The sequence below is a fragment of the Salmo trutta genome, chromosome 26 (assembly GCF_901001165.1).
Source record: "Salmo trutta chromosome 26, fSalTru1.1, whole genome shotgun sequence".
NCBI classification, from domain to species: Eukaryota; Metazoa; Chordata; class Actinopteri; order Salmoniformes; family Salmonidae; genus Salmo; species Salmo trutta.
In genome coordinates this window covers 17,950,036-17,965,498 of record NC_042982.1, presented here as the reverse complement: position 1 = coordinate 17,965,498, position 15,463 = coordinate 17,950,036, and the positions used below count along the sequence as shown (strand labels likewise).

General features: G+C 43.5%; 1 long non-coding RNA gene and 1 pseudogene across 1 annotated transcript; both read right to left on the bottom strand.

Moving 5' to 3' along the window:
* Positions 1 to 14,957, bottom strand: part of LOC115163302 (calpain-5-like) — a 30,610-nt pseudogene extending 15,653 nt beyond the window's left edge.
* Positions 2,675 to 3,003, bottom strand: LOC115163304 (uncharacterized). Its single transcript, XR_003869724.1, has 2 exons — positions 2,878 to 3,003; positions 2,675 to 2,844 (listed from the first exon to the last, which is right to left on the bottom strand). It is a non-coding gene; the product is annotated as an uncharacterized LOC115163304 (long non-coding RNA).
* Positions 14,958 to 15,463: the final 506 nt, after the last annotated feature.

Sequence of the window (15,463 nt, the reverse complement as noted above, 5' to 3'; positions counted from 1 at the left end):
GAGAGAGGAACAGCCCAGAGCAGGAGAGAGAGGAGGATGAGAGAGGAGAGAGAGAAGCAAGAGCCGATCGAGAGAGGAGAGAGAGGGAGAGGGAGAGAAGGAGAGGGACAGAAGGAGAGGGACAGAAGCAGAGAGAGAAAGAGGGGGGGTGCAAACAAAATAAATGATACAGGATACTAGGCTAACCCTCCCTTTCCCCAATTAAAATTCAATTCTAAATCAAGTCAAAAGAACAAGTTTCTGAGATGCATCTGAGTAGAAGCCAAGAGAACCATTAGTGATAAAGATCTCTTCCTCTCCTCCGTCCATCCATCCATCACTCTATCCTTGTTAATTAATGGCACTCAGAGACTGTTTTATGTGGCTGTGCTGCTCTCTCTGAGCTGACCACTAATGGCAGGCTGGGGTGAAGGGAGGGTTTCCCAACAGTCTGGGTGCGTCTCAACTTGCACCCTATATAGTGCGCTAACTACGACCAGGGCCCAAATGGGAACATAGGTGCCACTAGGGACCTCTAGAACCACAGATCATTAAGTCCCTTCTCCACCCGCTCCATCCCTCAGCCCCAGCAGAGAGCAGCCTCTCTAGGCAACGTGTGGTAGGACATAGGGCAGGGCGATATGGCCAAAATATCATATAACAGTATTTATTTTTTGGACTGTATTTTTTGTTTTTTAATAATAAAAGTTGTACATTTGCTTTGTGAGTAGTGAGTGATCCTAGTGCTTTATGAGTAGTGAGTGATCCTAGTGCTTTATGAGTAGTGAGTGATCCTATTGCTTTATGAGTAGTGAGTGATCCTAGTGCTTTATGAGTAGTGAGTGATCCTAGTGCTTTATGAGTAGTGAGTGATCCTAGTGCTTTATGAGTAGTGAGTGATCCTAGTGCTTTATGAGTAGTGAGTGATCCTAGTGCTTTATGAGTAGTGAGTGATCCTAGGGTGGCAACACATATTCTAAGTGATTTCAACGAGTCTTTCTCCATTCTGATTGTTTTATACTGTTCAATTGAACCAAGAATAATTTTCAGCATTTTCATCCATTTCCGGCAGTCATTTGAGATCATTTCCACACTGCAACGCAGGGCTGCACGATATGGGCAAACAATCTAGACCTTATTTTTTACCAAATGTTGCAATTGCGAATTGACTTGCGATTTACAGCAAAACACTTGGGTGAACTGTTGGAATCATGGAAATAATGATTATTATAATTCTATAGTTAGAATATAATAGTGGGAAATTTGAATACAGTGTTGTTTGACATGATAATGAATGAAAATGCCAGGAAGGTGTTATTGTGACAGGCTAGGAACCAAAGTGTTGATAAGTGTTTCCTAGGGGACGCTATAATCTTTAGCTACATTGAATGTTTTCTCTTAGCTACTTCATGTAGCTAAAATTCTTGCTTTGCGTATTCCTCTTTGATTTAGAAGATACATGCTGATTAGGTCTACACCATCACTGTTATTATCAGGCTGTATAGCTAATTACATTTGCTCTGACTCAGTACAGTATTTATTAGCTTGCTAGTGATTTGCATTAGTGGCTAACAAGATTTAGGCCCAACTTGCTAAGAAAATACAAACTTGCTGTTGGCAGATGTAAGAAACACAAACTAATAGTGTAAGTATAGAACGCTAGTTGATTTATAATAAGAAGCAAAGTGAAAATAGCATCGTTGTCATCAACATTGTTGCATGTGCTGCATTGACCATGCAGACTGAACACAAGTGTCTCGTGGTTGAGGAACAAGAAATGTGCTCCTTGAGTGACAGAGGGCGGGGCTAGGTCTGTGTGGAAAGTGGCATGGAGAGAGAGAGAAGAGAGCGGAGAGATATGACTCAAGTAACAAAGTAAACCATAAAAATGGACGATACACCAGGTGTATCACATTTAACAAATCAAACAATCAAATACCGTTATAGAAGGTAAAGTAAAAACCCAAACCAGTCCGTGCATCAATACCGGTATATCGTAAAATACGGTACACTGCCCAGCCTTAGGAGGACAGTACCAGGCTGGGGTGGTGATGTAGGCTCTGGAGCAGGACCAGAGGAGGACCAGGAGGAGGAGGAAGAGGAGAAGCAGGCCTGACCACACTAAGCTACTCTTTGGGACTGTACTAGACACTGCTATAACTAGAGGTTAACAGGGGGATCAGAGGTCTTGTGAAAGACATTGGTGATAAAAACCTCTGGCACACTCCCAAAGAAGATCAGTAAGTCTAACACACTGTAGGGTGGCTCTTTTCTCAACCCTTTCTATGGTTCGCTGCTCAAACCACACACCACCCGCGCTTTCTCTGAGCCAGGGGCCCTCCTGAGGAATCTCACTGGGTGAGAAGTAACCTTTTGCCTTGGGCTTGATCAGCTGCTGTGTTGGAGCAAGGCTGGAGGAAAAACAGGAATACAATAGATATATTATCTATGAGTAATACCTTTACACCACGGCTTTATTTACTGGTCCAACCAGTCCTGCTGTTACACCCTCCCTTACCTGGACAATTATACTGTAACCATAGCTGTAGAATAATAGCAGAGTATAAAGAAAGTAGAACATATCATGGGAGCGGCATGTACTGTAACATATTCATATCTGAACAGTAGACACACACGGATGTGAAGCAGAACAGACAGAAGGTACTGTAGGTAGTCACCAGAGTGTTGCTGTTTGTTTTATCACTATCCCACTGGACGGACTGCTCTCTCTCTCGCTCTCTTCTCCTGTGTTCAGACAGTCAATGCTGCATTAGGCCCTGACACAGCTCAGTGCTGCGCAACCAGGATGTGTGTGCGTGTTGCAATAATGTTTCCATCTATCAGCAGTGATAACATACTGGTCACCTGATCTTAACTACTACCTCTCCTACTGGTCACCTGATCTTAACTACTACCTCTCCTACTGGTCACCTGATCTTAACTACTACCTCTCCTACTGGTCACCTGATCTTAACTACTACCTCTCCTACTGGTCACCTGATCTTAACTACTACCTCTCCTACTGGTCACTTGATCTTAACTACTACCTCTCCTACTGGTCACCTTGATCTTAACTACTACCTCTCCTACTGGTCACCTGATCTTAACTACTACCTCTCCTACTGGTCACCTGATCTAACTACTACCTCTCCTACTGGTCACCTGATCTTAACTACTACCTCTCCTACTGGTCACCTGATCTAACTACTACCTCTCCTACTGGTCACCTGATCTTAACTACTACCTCTCCTACTGGTCACCTGATCTTAACTACTACCTCTCCTACTGGTCACCTGATCATTAACTACTACTCTCCTACTGGTCACCTGATATTAACTACTACCTCTCCTACTGGTCACCTGATCTTAACTACTACCTCTCCTACTGGTCACCTGATCTTAACTACTACCTCTCCTACTGGTCACCTGATCTTAACTACTACCTCTCCTACTGGTCACCTGATCTTAACTACTACCTCTCCTACTGGTCACCTGATCTTAACTACTACCTCTCCTACTGGTCACCTGATCTTAACTACTACCTCTCCTACTGGTCACCTGATCTTAACTACTACCTCTCCTACTGGTCACCTGATCTTAACTACTACCTCTCCTACTGGTCACCTGATCTTAACTACTACCTTTCCTACTGGTCACCTGATCTTAAGTACTACCTTTCCTACTGGTCACCTGATCTTAACTACTACCTCTCCTACTGGTCACATGATCTTAACTACTACCTCTCCTACTGGTCACCTGATCTTAACTACTACCTTTCCTACTGGTCACCTGATCTTAACTACTACCTCTCCTACTGGTCACCTGATCTTAACTACTACCTCTCCTACTGGTCACCTGATCTTAACTACTACCTCTCCTACTGGTCACCTGATCTTAACTACTACCTCTCCTACTGGTCACCTGATCTTAACTACTACTCTCCTACTGGTCACCTGATCTTAATACTACCTCTCCTACTGGTCACCTGATCTTAACTACTACCTCTCCTACTGGGTCACCTGATCTTAAATACTACCTCTCCTACTGGTCACCTGATCTTAACTGTACTACCTCTCCTACTGGTCACCTGATCTTAAACTACTACCTCTCCCTACTGGTCACCTGATCTTAACTATACCTCTCCTACTGGTCACCTGATGTCTTAACTTACTACTCTCCTACTGGTCACCTGATCTTAACTACTACCTCTCCTACTGGTCACCTGATCTTAACTACTACCTCTTCCTATGGTCACCTGATCTTAACTACTACCTCTCCTATGGTCACCTGATCTTAACTTACTACCTCTCCTACTGGTCACCTGATCTTAACTACTACCTCTCCTACTGGTCACCTGATCTTAACTACTACCTCTCTATGGTCACCTGATCTTAACTACTACCTCTCCTACTGGTCAACCTGATCTTAACTACTACCTCTCCTACTGGTCACCTGATCTTAACTACTACCTCTCCTACTGGTCACCTGATCTTAACTACTACCTCTCCTACTGGTCACCTGATCTTAACTACTACCTCTCCTACTGGTCACCTGATCTTAACTACTACCTCTCCTACTGGTCACCTGATCTTAACTACTACCTCTCCTACTGGTCACCTGATCTTAACTACTACCTCTCCTACTGGTCACCTGATCTTAACTACTACCTCTCCTACTGGTCACCTGATCTTAACTACTACCCCCTCCTACTGGTCACCTGATCTTAACTACTACCTCTCCTACTGGTCACCTGATCTTAACTACTACCTCTCCTACTGGTCACCTGATCTTAACTACTATCTCTCCTACTGGTCACCTGATCTTAACTAGTACCTCTCCTACTGGTCACCTGATCTTAACTAGTACCTCTCCTACTGGTCACCTGATCTTAACTACTACCTCTCCTACTGGTCACCTGATCTTAACTACTACCTCTCCTACTGGTCACCTGATATTAACTACTACCTCTCCTACTGGTCACCTGATCTTAACTACTACCTCTCCTACTGGTCACCTGACCTTAACTACTACCTCTCCTACTGGTCACCTGACCTTAACTACTACCTCTCCTACTGGTCACCTGATCTTAACTAGTACCTCTCCTACTGGTCACCTGATCTTAACTAGTACCTCTCCTACTGGTCACCTGATCTTAACTAGTACCTCTCCTACTGGTCACCTGATCTTAACTAGTACCTCTCCTACTGGTCACCTGATCTTAACTACTACCTCTCCTACTGGTCACCTGATCTTAACTACTACCTCTCCTACTGGTCACCTGATCTTAACTACTACCTCTCCTACTGGTCACCTGATCTTAACTACTACCTCTCCTACTGGTCACCTGATCTTAACTACTACCTCTCCTACTGGTCACCTGATCTTAACTACTACCTCTCCTACTGGTCACCTGATCTTAACTACTACCTCTCCTACTGGTCACCTGATCTTAACTACTACCTCTCCTACTGGTCACCTGATCTTAACTATTACCTCTCCTACTGGTCACTTGATATTAACTACTACCTCTCCTACTGGTCACCTGATCTTAACTACTACCTCTCCTACTGGTCACCTGATATTAATGTACCCACACACTGTTTGAAGGGTTCATAGAGAGGAACATTTCTTCCATTTCATCCTCTAATCCCCCCCCCCACTCTGAAAATCCGTGCGATAATACACAAACTCTCAGTCGGATGCTTATTCAAACACTTTAACTCTAGGGCTGGCTCAATTACTGTATAACCATGTAACAGACAGTTATGGGTGAAGGCAGTCATGAAAATAGAATAACCGTACAAATAAAAAAAATGAACCGCTCACTGTAGACGGGATGGCCGGGCAATCGTGGGGTTGAGTCCATTTCTGCGATAACATGGACTCTTCAAAACTGTGATTTTCAAACACTATGAGAATCGCGGTGATGTGGGGAACAAGAAAATACCCTCCCTCTGGTTAGAAACTCTTTGTTTTGAACATCACTGTTTTTGACTTTTAATCCTACCCTGTGGTGACAGCTTTTTTCTTAGGACCTTTCTTCTCTTTTTAACCACAGATCATAGAAACACACCAGTTTCACATCATGTAGACACTGGTTTGGTGCTGAAGAGGATGAATATGAAGGTTGAAAAGTGGCAGAATTGCCCTTTAACTCCCCCCCCACACACACACATACACCCCTCCCGTCAGTGTGTGGTACCTTAGGTCTCTTCCAGGTGATGGTTCCTATGCTGTTGGTCTTGTAGAACAGAGACTGGTCCGTAGCCGGAAACACAGAGTCTTCAAACAGGACCCGACGCTGCTGGCACTTCTTACGCAGGGAGGAGTAGCCCTGGCCTTCAAATGGCACCACCATCACCCTGCTGGAACACATCAGCAAAACACTGGTTCTCATACGACACAACCATCTCCCTGGAACACACACAGTTACAGACAAACAAGTCCAAATAGTGTAAAAAATGATATTTTCAGGATGGAAAAACACTTTTAGTGTAAACTTAAACGACTAAAACCAGACAAAGCATGTAGAAATTATAACGGACCTATAACGTTATAATTATATAAATAAGAGAGAACTAACAGTCCCCTACATAAAAGCTAGATAATCAGGGAGAATTAAAAACAATGAATTTAGCAGTATTGATTTTGCTATTATGTTTGAACAAAAGAACACCGCATTAGTCATGGGGAAATGCATAGAATGGCTGGATATTAGCTTCCATTGCCACGCCGACCACCTAAGCCACTTTTGATCCAGAAAAAAAACTGATATTGGTAATGGTAGCACAGGAGGTTGGTGGCACCTTAATTGGGGAGGACGGGCTCGTGGTAATGGCTAGAGGTGAATGTTATCAAATAAATTAAACATGGTTTCCATATGTTTGGTGCCATTTCATTCACTCCGTTCAGGCCATTATCCCCTCAGTAGCCTGTGAATGGTAGTTACCGTACCTTAAAGGCTACCTTTTTCTGGTGGGGAGTCTATTATCAGATTTATGCCCAGAAGAGGGCAAACGAGAGAAGGGTGTGTGTGAGAGAGTGACAGAGACCCATTATCTCCTCTACACTGACTCCTCCCATTGAAAGTAGAGAAAAATAACCACCGTTGCTCAAGGATATCCTCTTTTTCAACACACACAGCACGTCACACCATAACAACATTAGTCTCCAGTCACGTGACAGTTTACCAATGGATCACTGGGAGTAACCAGCTCCAACTCCAATGTTAGATCAGAGGTTACCAGACCTTTTAGCATAGTGGGCTTTTAAAGTCTGAAGTTTTTTACCATTGAGTCTGTCTGCTAAACACACAAATTGCTGCTGTTCACTGGTCAGACAGTCAGTAGGACTCTCTTGTAGTCATGGAAATGCTTATGGGATGTTGCCAGGCAGTGTAATCATGTTAGTGTTTGACAACCCTGTTAGAGAGAGAACTCACACCACACACACACACACACACACACACACACACACACACACACACACACACACACACACACACACACACACACACACACACACACACACACACACACACAGTTTACCATAGACAAGGAGCGGGGTGAAAGGAGTGGTCGGTTCACAACAGCTAGAAGTACTAACTACACTGAACAAAAATATAAACGCAACATGTAAAGTGTTGGTCCCATGTTTCATTAACTGAAATAAAATTTGTTTACATCCCTCTAAGTGAGCATTTCTCCTTTGCCAAGATAATCCATCCACCAGACAGGTGTGGCATATCAAGAAGCTGATTCAACAGCATGATCATTACACAGGTGCAGCTTTGTCACACAACACAATACAACAGATGTCTCAAGTTTAAGGAAGTGCGCAATTGGCATGCTGACTGCAGGAATGTCCACCAGAGCTGTTGCCAGAGAATCTTATGTTAATTTCTCTACCATAAGCAGCCTCAAACGTCGTTTTAGAGAATTTGGCGGTACGTCCAACCGGCATCACAACCGTAGAATATGTGTAACTATGCCAGACCAGGACCTCCACATTCAGTAAAATCTTTGAAAATGTTGCGTTTATATTTTTGTTCAGTATACACTAATAGTTTGGATAACCTTAATTATTATTATGTATAGAATTGTATCATTATTTTTTTTTTTTTACATTTTAAGTGATGCACACTGCAGAGACCACCGGAAGAAGAATTACCACTGAATTATCACAGTCAATTATTGTAAAGTTTGTTTCTGTGTCAATTAATCCCATAAGCAATGGGTTTGCCAACTGGTGATTTGACACAAAAATAAAATGTAATTCATTCATTCACTACAGGAATACTGTATGCAGTTCAGTCAACTACTTTTACTCTCTGTTCCGAACGTGCTAGACGGCCAGATCGTATAACCTTTAGCCGTACCCTTATCCTACTTCTCCTCTGTTCCTCTGGTGATGTAGAGGTTAATCCAGGTCCTGCAGTGCCAGGTGCTCTCATTTGTTGACTTCTGTAACCATAAAAGCCTTGGTTTCATGCATGTTAACATTAGAAGCCTACTCCCTAAATTTGTTTTACTCACTGCTTTAGCACACTCTGCCAACCCGGATGTCTTAGCCATGTCTGAATCCTGGCTTAGGAAAACCACCAAAAACTCTGAAATCTCCATCACTAACTATAACATTTTCCGCCAAGATAGAACTGCCAAAGGGGGCGGTGTTGCAATCTACTGCAAAGATATCCTGCAGAGTTGTCTTACTATTCAGGTCTGTACCCAAACAATTCGAGCTTCTACTTCTAAAAATTCACCTTTCCAGAAACAAGTCTCTCACTGTTGCCGCTTGCTAAAGACCCCCCTCTGCCCCCAGCTGTGCCCTCGACACCATATGTGAATTGATTGCCCCCCCATCTATCTTCTGAGCTCGTGCTACTAGGTGACATAAACTGGGACATGCTTAACACCCCGGCCATCCTACAATCTAAGCTTGATGCCCTCAATCTCACACAAATTATCAATGAACCTACCAGGTACAACCCCAAATCCGTAAACACGGGCACCCTCATAGATATCATCCTAATTAACTCGCCCTCCAAATACACCTCTTCAATCAAGATCTCAGGCTCATTGCCTGCATCCGTAATGGGTCTGCGAACAAACGACCACCCCTCATCACTGTCAAACGCTCCCTACAACACTTCTGCGAGCAGGCCTTTCTAATCAACCCGGCCGGGGTATCCTGGAATGACATTAACCTCATCCCGTCAGTAGAGGATGCCTGGTTATTCTTTAAAAGTGCCTTCCTCACCATCTTAAATAAGCATGCCCCATTCAAAAAATGTAGAACTAGGAATAGATATAGTCCTTGGTTCACTCCAGACCTGTCTGCCCTTGACCAGCACAAAAACATCCTGTGGCGTTCTGCATTAGCATCGAATAGCCCCCTTGATATGCATCTTTTCAGGGAAGTTAGGAACAAATATACACAGGCAGTTAGGAAAGCTAAGGCTAGCTTTTCAAACAGAAATTTGCATCCTGTAGTACACTCAAAAATGTTCTGGGACACTGTAAAGTCCATGGAGAATAAGAGCACCTCCTCCCAGCTGCCCACTGCTCTGAGGCTAGGAACCACTGTTACCACCGATAAATCCACTATAATTGAGAATTTCAATAAGCATTTCTCTACGGCTGGCCATGCTTTCCACCTGGCTACCCCTACCTCGGTCAACTGCCCGGCACCCTACACAGCAACCCGCCAAAGCCCCCACCATTTCTCCTTCACCCAAATCCAGATAGCTGATGTTCTGAAAGAGCTGCAAAATCTGGACCCCTACAAATCAGCTGGGCTAGACAATCTGGACCCTCTCTTTCTAAATGTATCTGCCGAAATTGTTGCAACCCCTATTACTAGCCTGTTCAACCTCTCGTATCGTCTGAGATTCCCAAAGATTGGAAAGCTGCCGCGGTCATCCCCCTCTTCAAAGGGGGTGACACTCTAGACCCAAACTGCTACAGACCTATATATCTTTCCTACCCTGTCTTTCTAAGGTCTTCGAAAGCCAAGTTAACAAACAGATTACCGACCATTTCGAATCCCACCGTACCTTCTCCGCTATGCAATCTGGTTTCTGAGCTGGTCATGGGTGCACTTCAGCCACGCTCAAGGTCCTAAACGACATCATAACCGCCATCGATAAGAGACATTACTGTACAGCCGTATTCATCAACCTGGCCAAGGCTTTCGACTCTGTCAATCACAGCATTCTTATTGGCAGACTCGACAGCCTTGGTTTCTCAAATGATTTCCTCGCCTGGTTTACCAACTACTTCTCTGATAGAGTTCAGTGTGTCAAATCGGAGGGCCTGTTGTCCGGACCTCTGGCAGTCTCTATGGGGGTGCCACAGGGCTCATTTCTTGGGCAAATCTCTTCTCTGTATACATCAATGATGTCGCTCTTGCTGCTGGTGATTCTCTGATCCACCTCTACGCAGACGACATCATTCTGAATACTTCTGGCCCCTCTTTGCACACTGTGTTAACTAACCTCCAGATGAGCTTCAATGCCATACAACTCTCCTTCCATGGCCTCCAACTGCTCTTAAATGCAAGTAAAACTAAATGCATGCTATTCAATCGATCACTGCCCGCACCTGCCTGCCCGTCTAGTATCACTACTCTGGACGGCTCTGACTTAGAATACGTGGACAACTACAAATACCTAGGTGTCTGGTAAGACTAAACTCTCCTTCCAGACTCACATTAAGCATCTCCAATCCAAAATTAAATCTAGAATCGGCTTCCTATATCGCAACAAAGCATCCTTCACTCATGCTGCCAAACATACCCTCGTAAAATTGACCATCCTACCGATCCTCGACTTCGGCGATGGTATCTATAAAATAGCCTCCAACACTCTACTCAACAAACTGGATGCAGTATATCACAGTGCCATCCGTTTTGTCACCAAAGCCCCATATACTACCCACCATTGCGACCTGTACGCTCTCGTTGGTTGGCCATCGCTTCATACTCGTCGCCAAACCCACTGGCTACAGGTTATCTACAAGTCTCTGCTAGGTAAAGCCCCGCCTTATCTCAGCTCACCGGTCACCATAGCTTCACCCACTCGTAGCATGCGCTCCAGCAGGTATATCTCTCTGGTCACCCCCAAAGCCAATTCCTCCTTTGGTCGCCTTTCCTTCCAGTTCTCTGCTGCCAATGACTGGAATGAACTGCAAAAATCACTGAAGCTGGAGACTCATATCTCCCTCACTAGCTTTAAGTAAGCACCAGCAGTCAGAGGAGCTCACAGATCACTGCACCTGTACATTGCCCATCTGTAAACAGCCCATCTATCTACCTACCTCATCCCCATACCGTATTTATTTATCTTGCTCCTTTGCACCCCAGTATCTCTACTTGCACATTCATCTTTTGCACATCTACCATTCCAGTGTTTAATTGCTATATTGTAATTACTTCGCCACCATGGCCTATTTATTTCCTTAACTACCTTATCTTACCTCATTTGCACTCACTGTATATAGACTTTTTGTTTTCTTTTGTTCGACTGTATTATTGACTGTATGTTTTGTTTATTCCATGTGTAACTCTGTGTTGTTGTATGTGTTCGAATTGCTTTGCTTTATCTTGGCCAGGTCGCAGTTGTAAATGAGAACTTGTTCTCAACTAGCCTACCTGGTTAAATAAAGGTGAAATATAAATAAATACAAAACCACCGCTACTGGTTGGACTTAGTCTACTGGAGGTCTAGATGGAGCTATCACGGTACTACTTACAACTATATATTCCTTGCAGATCAGAGGGAGTAGGAACTAGGGAAGGGGACTAGGGGTATGAATGGAATGTGGCCAGCCTAGCTGTGGGTTGTGTCTAGGAAGGGGACTATTGGGTTCTGTCCTGACAGGAAACATTGTTATCTCCACATGTCAAAATCACTACTACTACAGAGGTCCCCTCCATATCTCTATCATTCTCTTTCTCTCCCCTCTTTCATGTACACTTCATCTCGTTTGCTTTGCCTGTTTGTTTTAATTCTGTTTCACTTTCTTTCCTTCTCCATACTACCCTTCGTTCTATCCCACACTCATCATGTATCACTCTCTCACTCTTTGTACAGTGCATTTGGAAAATATTCAGACCCCTTGACATAACATTTTATTACATTACAGCCTTATTCTAAAATGTATTAAATTGTTGTTGTTTTTTCCCCCCTCAATCTACACCCAATACCCCATTATGACCAAACAAAAACAGGTTTATAATTTATTTTTTTTGTGAAATATCACATCTACATAAGTATTCAGACCTTTTACCAAGTACTTTGTTGAAGCACCTTTGACAGAGATTACAGCCTCGAGTCTTCTTGGGTGTGACGCTACAAGCTTGGCACACCTATATTTGGTGAGTTTCTCACATTCTTCTCTGCAGGTCCTCTCAAGCTCTGTCAGTTGGACGGGGAGCGTCGCTGCACAGCTATTTTTAGGTTTCTCCAGAGATGTGCGATCGGGTTCGAGTCCGGGCTCTGGCTAAGCCACTCAAGGACATTCAGAGAGTTGTTCTGAAGCCACTCCTGTGTTTGTCTTGGCTGTGATTAGGGTCATTGTCCTGTTGGAAGGTGAACCTTCGCCCCAGTCTGAGGTCCTGAGCGCTCTGGAGCAGGTTTTCATCAAGGGTCTTTCTGTACTTTGCTCCATTCATCTTTCCCTTGATCCTGACTAGTCTCCCAGTCCCTGCCGCTGAAAAACATCTCCACAGTATGATGCTGCCACCACCATGCTTCACCGTAGGGATGGTGCCAGGTTTCCTCCAGACGTGACGCTTGGCATTCAGGCCAAAGAGTTCAATCTTGGTTTCATCAGACCACAGAATCTTGTTTATCATGGTCTGAGAGTCCTTTAGGCAGTGGTGTAAAGTACTTACAGTACCAGTCAAAAGTTTGGACACACCTACTCATTCAAGGGTTTTTCTTTATTTTGACTATTTTCTACAGTGTAGAATAATAGTGAAGACATCAAAACTATGAAAGAACACATATGGAATCATGTAGTAACCAAAAGTGTTAAACAAATCAAAATATATTTTAGATTTTAGATTCTTCAAAGTAGCCACCCTTTGCCTTGATGACAGCTTTGCACACTTTTATTTATTTAATTTTTATTTAACTAGGCAATTCAGTTAAGAACAAATTCTTATTTACAATGAAGGCCTAACCTGGACGACGCTGGGCCAATTGTGGGCTGCCCTATGGGACTCCCAATCACGCTGCCCTATGGGACTCCCAATCACAGCGGGTTTTGATGCAGCCTGGAATCGAACCAGGGTCTGTAGTGACCACTGCGCCACTCGGGAGCCTAAGGCTGTATTGTTGTCTCTACCTTCTTGCCCCTTGTGATGTTGTCTGTGCCCAATAATGTTTGTACCCTGTTTTGTGCTGCTACCATGTTGTTGTCATGTTGTGTTGTTGCCATCTTAGGTCTCTCTTTATGTAGTGTTGTCTCTCTTGTCGTGAAGTGTGTTTTGTCCTATGTTTTTATTTTATTTATTTTTAATCCCAGCACCCATCCCTGCTGGAGGCCTTTTGCCAGGCCGTCATAGTAAATAACAATTTGTTCTTAACTGACTTGCCTAGTTAAATAAATAAAAAAGAATGGAGCGAGCGTCACATTAGTCTGTAACAATCTGCTAGCTACTCTAACCACAACACCAACCCAATGTTAGCGGAGGGTGTGACATGGTACAGACTGGAATGACAGAGACAAACTATACTACAACCGTAGCTGTTCACAGTTCAGTCCCCATTTACTATACTCAAGAGTATAGGACTGCACTGAATAGTTGAGTCCTACATGACTCATCAGGCTTTAGAACTTGTACTGAGGAGAAATGAGGTGGGGATGGAGAGAGAAAGTCAGGATTCATAACAGACCTCCACAGCCTGGGACAAAGGTAGTAGCTCTGCTCAGTAAGTCTAAATACATTTTACAGACTGCAGCTGCTGGGGGGAAAGAAAGTGTATATTCTGCTCTCCGGCGAGTAAGCTAAGCAAAGCAACCACACCCACAAGTAGATAGTAGACTATTGAACTGAACTAACGTCAAAACGTGTTTTATACTTGCTGAAGACACAGCAGTTGGTAGCCAAGTAAAACTCAAATCCACGATGTACTGTACTTCACATCAACGGAGTTGCGCTACATCTAGTGTGGGCTCCGTCATCACATATATATATATATATATATATATATATATATTTTAATACTGCTTTTGTCCTGTGTAAGTATTTTTGGGGGTGTTGAAATAGGTAGTTTTTGATGTAAAAAAATATATTATGTAACTTCCGCGCTCCCACCCGCTTCTTCACTCTCGTCTTCGCTCAACTCAGTTGATGTGAAGTAGGACTACATGGTGGAATATAATTTAACTTGGCTAGCAGTTGGCAAAATCGTATGCTCTAGAAAAGTTGAAATACATTCACACAGAGACAAACATATGCATAATTGCTGTAGGCTATGCTCTACAAAAGTTTAAATAAGTTCATTCATCGTCATACATTTCCGTAAAACCGACTGGCTGCTTTAATTTGGGCTAGTTTACCTTGGAAGAGTTGACTCTCTCGGTGACGTATTCGTTTCTCTCTGGGGCTTCAGTCGGTGAGACCCCCTGTTCCCTCCCGGAGGCTGCTCTTCTGATGCACGAGCTCCTCAGGGCTCGCTTGCTGTCTCTATCTCACTCTCTTTTTCTCTCTCACACACAGGGGAGGGCTGAGCTCTAGCTACTCCTGTTCCCTGATCATGTTGATCAGAAACATGTGGTCTATTTTAGTGTCGACTAGACCTACTGCTCCAATGACATGATCAAGTTGAATCAAAGCTCTTAAAAATGTTAATTGGAGACTACTGATTTTCACATAAACCATTTGAGAATAAATCCACGTCTCTTTTGGAAAGTGCCTATTTCAGCTAATTTCCAAACAGTAGTCTACTTCTGCCTTGTCATTAAAAAAAGTGTGATGTTTAAGCAATAAGGCACGAGGGGGTGTGGTATATGGCCAATATACCATGGGCTGTTCTTACTTGCGACGCGGAGTGCCTGGACACAGCCCTTAGCCTTGGTATATTGGCCATATATCACAAACCCCCCAGGTGCCTTATTGCTATTATAAACTGGTTACCAACGTAATTAGATCATACAAATAAATGGTATATGGTCTGATATACCACGGCTGTCAGCCATTCAGCATTCAGGGCTCGAACCATCCATTTTATAATTATCTTTCGATTCTGGGCAAAACTCCTCACCTCACTCTTCATAAAGAATTGTAACTAAAGCAACTTCGCAACTCAATATTTAATTTTTCTCCAGAATTAGGTCTAATTCGTTTCAAAACGCACAAAGAAAGATATAATGTTGGTGTAGAATATTTTCGAAGATGTATGTCTGATGGCACAGTGGCATGCGTTTAGGCTGCGTTCACACTGCAAGCCCAATTCTGATCTTTTCACAAATTGGTCT